A 4,741-nucleotide genomic window follows, 5' to 3' on the forward strand; every position below is an offset into this window, starting at 1 on the left:
CCCATCTGAAAATGTTCTGAGGAAGGACTCGTCCATTTGGTTACACTCTTCGGAGCAACGTCATGACGTGTCCCGGGGAGCTACAATGTTACACAAATCTTACCCCTAAACGTATTTATATATTATTATTTTTTACTATTGTGAAAAACATTTTAAAATAGTTCAAATAGCCAATCTAGTGAATCTACAAGCTCACAATGTGTCGATAGATCGTCTTTGTTTAATAGTAAAATATGGCTAATAAGTTTAGGGATAAAGGGTAAGGCAAGATATGGCCCTAGGACTAGGGTTTCCTGCAGAAATCTCTGAAGCCTCTGTTAGCTGTGGGTCTGATTACCAGCATTGGTGTTACCATCCACTCTGGGCTCACCAGTTTATCTCTGTTGAAATTCTCACTTAACCGCCAGCATTTGTCAGTGAAACCCTTATTTTGAAGGTTCCACCATCCATCCATCCATCTTCAACCGCTTATCCGTAGTCTGGTTGCGGGGGCACTAGCTCCACCAGAGAGCTCTAGACTTCCCTCTCCAGAGCAACATTAGTGACTTCCTCCTGGGGGATCCCGAGACGTTCCAAGGCCAGTGAGTCGATGTGTTTCCTCCAACTGCCCTGGGGTCTCCTCCCAGTGGGACGAGGACCTCCCTAGGGAGACACCCGAGAGGCATCCTAACCAGATGCCCGAACCACCTAAGCTGGCTCCTTTCCAGGCGAAGAAGCAGTGACTCTACTCAGAGTCTCTCTCGCGTGGCTGAACTTCTCACCCAATCTCTAAGGGAGATGCAAGACCCCTGTCGAAGAAAACTCATTTTGGCCGCTTGTATTCGCAACCTCATTCTTTTGGTCATGACCCACACATCTTCTTTCGTGTATCATCCTCAAATGTCCAACTCAGTATCGAGTAGCCACGCCCTTGTCTCTGGTCCCACGTGGAAGAGGCCGGCCTCCGAAGGAGGTCTGTACGTGTACAAGGGGCAGGTGTTAACTATGTGCTCGGCAGACTGCTCAGGCTCGCCACACTCGCATACTGCACTGTCCGCCAAGCCCCACCTCTTCATTGCTGATTTGAAGCAGCCGACTCCAGTGCGCAGGCGGTTCAGTAGGGTCCACTGCCGGAAACGCCATCACCCAGGTCACAGATGTAGTGGTACATAGGGGAGGGCCCAGCAGACTCCCACTCCTGCTTCCAAGATGCTGCCAGCCATGCACTGGTGGATAAGTCCTCCGGGATGGAACGTAACATCTCTTGTGCCGCCTTGTTGTAAGGGTGGCGGGACTTGAGTCTGTTTGGAGGCTATATTTCCACTGTAGTGTTGTGCAGGATATGCCAGTCGTATATTTTGGCTCTCCTTGCTAGCTTGATGGTAGCAGCCTCTCGTCGGAGGCCGGCCGGGGAAATTCCCACAAGGACTGGCAGGTAGGACACAGGAGTGGGCTTCAGGCAGCCAGTTATGGTTCGGAGAGAGTTGTTAATTACTGTGTCCACCTTTTTGACATGTGGGCTCCTACACCAGACTGGGGCACAGTATTCAGCTGCAGAGAAGACCAGGGCTTGGGTGGAAATCCGCAATGTGTTGGCGGAAGCTCCCCAGGTCGTACCAGCGAGGCGACGGATAAGTGCGACCCTTGATGTGACCTTTGCCCTCACGTCTTCAAGGTGTTGGTTGAATGACAGAGTTCTGTCCAAGCGCACCCTGATGTATTTTGGGGCTTGTTTGGAACTCAAGGTGCTTGACCCACACTTCATGACCATTGGTGAGAGTAGGAACGAAGATTGCTCCGGTTCCACCAGAATCGGAACCGGATGTAGAATTAACTTGTGACAGACCCCTGTATTTTGGTCACATTCGGAGAAGACATTGTCTTACTGCGATTTAAACTTGACGTAGATCTACGTCATCGGCGGTGAATGTGTTAAGTGATCTTCTTCCTATAATGTTACCTAAACTACCTAAACCTAACCTTAACCTAACCTCACAATAACTTCTGTATTTTCCAAAAAAGTAGTCTGGAGTTGTAGGGAAAAATCGTGGTTGTTGGAAAAATAATGATAGTAACGGGATTTGAACTCATGAGGTGTGGATTCAAAGTCGAGGGAGCAGTCCACTAGACTAGCAAGGCAGCTGGCAGAAGTGGGTTTTGTGTTTGTAATAGAAGGTGAAGCTCCGCCCGTGCGGGTGGTGCTTCACAAATGCAAAATGCAAATGTATAATTGCATTTAAGCACTTTTGATGCACTTTTGCTATTATTGGCACACTTTCTATGCATAAGCATAGTACAAGGTCTTTTCCTAATTAATGTGATATCGTGCCTTTATTTTTAAATAATTTAATTGTGTATAATTCATATTCAGTGTGGTTAATCTGAACATTTACTGATGGTGATGCTACAGAAAATGGTATTGTATCTGAATTCATGGGTGCATTTATTTTGACTGTCATTTTGGGGAGAATTCATGGTAACAAGATCACATGCTTATGGCAGTAGTGTTTGCTGCTATTATTGTACAATGATGATAGAATGTAATTGTATGTGAAATGTTTAGGTGGTAAATGGTATATGGTGCATTTATATAGCACCTTTATCCAAGGTGCTTTACATAGCATTACATTCACCCATTCACACGCACGTTCATATACACCGATGGCGGCGGAAACCATGCAAGGCATAGATATAGAAAAATAGATGCCTCATTGGTTGCTGCAGTTCATTGGAGCCATGTGTGTTGACGGGAGGGCGGAATAATTTACACTGGTACCGGAAGAGTGGACGGCACACTACGTCACGCTGCCACTCAAGTGACTACTGGCCAATCACAGCGCATCTTCTCTGGGACTTATCAGACCCCAACATGCGCTCTGTGACGCACACTCATGCTTCCGCTGCACTTCACAAGCAATCTCAGGATTGTTTTGCCCTCCCAGGAGCACATACGCTCCAGAGGCGAAAGGGGCATCTACCTTTATATGTCTATGATGCAAGGCACCAACCAGCACATCAGGAGCAATTAGGGGTTCAGTGTCTTGCTCAAGGACACTTCGACACTAACTCTGGGGGAGCCCGGGTTTGAACTGGCAACCTTGCGGTTACCATCCTCCGCCGCCCCGAGGTAAAGTGCCGTTTGTGTTTTGAAGAGAGACACAGCGCTGCGTGATTCATTCACTCACACATTGTACCTTTTGTAACGGGGATAGACTCCTGCGTGTTACCGGCTGATACTGACAATAAGCCATTACCGACCTACTTCTTCATTATCAGACTCAGAAATGGCTGTTATGAGAGCACAGAGTTTCGATATAGAGTTCACGATGACATGACAAAAATGATAGATGGCACAGGATAAATTTAATCTATCACATAAATCCCATAATCTCAAGATGATTCACATGTTGGAGTGTTGGAGAGTTGGGCTAACACCACTCAGTCTCCAGTTATTAACCCATTCTGAACGGGATCCCCTTTTGGTGTTTTAAGCAGTATGTTATGCTTTAGCTGTTGAAAAATAGCAGATATACAAGCTCATAGCGTGGAGTGCCGCGCTACGAGCTTGTAGGTCTGCTATTTTTGAAAAATCGTGAAAATGTGGCTCAAATCTTTGAATGTATATTATTTTTCGGGGCGAAGGTTTTTAACTCAACTCTTTGCTTCTGGGGGGGTTCCTGGAACAACATATTTTCAGATGGGGGTCGGTGGCAAATTACATATAATTTTTGGGGTCCTTGACATGAAATATTGAGCACCACTGATATAGAAACATGAGGTTTTTTAGATTTCGACGTCAGGCCTAAATGGGTTAAAGTCCTTACTTGTTCACTTGCTTTCAGACCGGTGTGTGGAGTCCAGACTGCAGGTGAAGATGAACTCTCCAGACTCAGCCAGGGACGTTTCTATTAAACCGGAACCTGAAGACGTTTCTATTAAACAGGAACCTGAAGACCACCCACACCTCAGTAAGTTTCATGTGCTCTTCCTTTCTTTCATATTTTCTCTTCTGTAGGGCTTCCACAATGTCTGATTTTCAGTTTCACTGTACAATAACGATGGCAAAAAAATACTAGGACACTCATAGTCTGGTCGCTTGTGTAATTTCAAACCATATTGGATTCTGCGCAAATGGAATCATGGATTTTCTGATTTGTCATACTCTGGCGTTTCCATAAATATATAGTTTTCCTCTCCTGAAATGTTAACGAACATTAATATTTTGGACAAACCCATTTACAGACGTACAGAGCTATGCCATGAAAATGTTCTACATAGATTGTTAAAATATATTGTCAAATATAATATTTGCTGTGACCAGTGGAACTCCCTTTTGCTTAATTAAATGTATTACTACTTTTTTGTATTTAAAAAAAGCTCAAATCTAAAAAAAGAAAAAAAAAGAAAGCTCAAATCTTGCTAAAACATTCAGAACTGTAATCTGTTGTTGGTAACGGTTTAGTCAATCTTATCTTGGTAAGTAATACAGTAGTCATTTTGTACATGGAACATGGAAGAAGAATGGATTTACATTTTAGGAATCCAGTGTTGACCATCATGTTATCTTTCTGCTCCTAGACATCCTGCACATGGTTGTGTGTAAAGAGGAGGTTTCCCCTAAACAGGAGAGGCGCCCCAGTCTGCTCCAGGAGAAACCAGTGCCACCACACATTAAAGAGGAACAGGAGGAGCTACTTCAAAGACCAGAGGAACCTGTCGGGTCAACGTTGACATTACTAGCAGTGAAAGGTGAAGAAGACTA

The sequence above is a fragment of the Electrona antarctica genome (assembly GCF_951216825.1).
Source record: "Electrona antarctica genome assembly, chromosome: 22".
NCBI classification, from domain to species: domain Eukaryota; kingdom Metazoa; phylum Chordata; class Actinopteri; order Myctophiformes; family Myctophidae; genus Electrona; species Electrona antarctica.